Source organism: Buceros rhinoceros, unplaced genomic scaffold (genome assembly GCF_000710305.1).
Source record: "Buceros rhinoceros silvestris isolate BGI_N320 unplaced genomic scaffold, ASM71030v1 scaffold9700, whole genome shotgun sequence".
Taxonomy (NCBI): domain Eukaryota; kingdom Metazoa; phylum Chordata; class Aves; order Bucerotiformes; family Bucerotidae; genus Buceros; species Buceros rhinoceros.
This window is the reverse complement of record NW_010389009.1, coordinates 23,697-24,075: the sequence shown is the minus strand read 5'-3', so window position 1 is coordinate 24,075 and position 379 is coordinate 23,697.

Below are 379 nucleotides of genomic sequence, written 5' to 3'. Positions count from 1 at the left end.
CAGGCTCGCGGCAGCCCCTGGACCACGGCTGTGAGCAAGGTCATCGCTGGCCCAGCCGAGGGCTGCAGCACTGAGGACGTCCCAGTTCCAGAGGGACAGGCTGAGGGCCAGCTCCCAGCTGGGCAGCCCAGCAAAAGGAGGCTTTTGGACCCACCCCCCATCCACAGATCCCCTCTTCCCATTGGAGAGGCAGAGACTGGCTGCAGTCTTTTCCTGTGCGCCTGCTCCCCTGGCCCCTTGCCGGCCATGCCGTTAACGTTGGCTTTCTCCAGACTTTCAACAAGCTGGGCAGCAGCGTGCTCCTGCCCCATAGTAGCAGGCAGAACTGCCACCCTCGCCCGAGGGAGCATGTGTGCCCCAGCCATGCCCCAGCCATGCC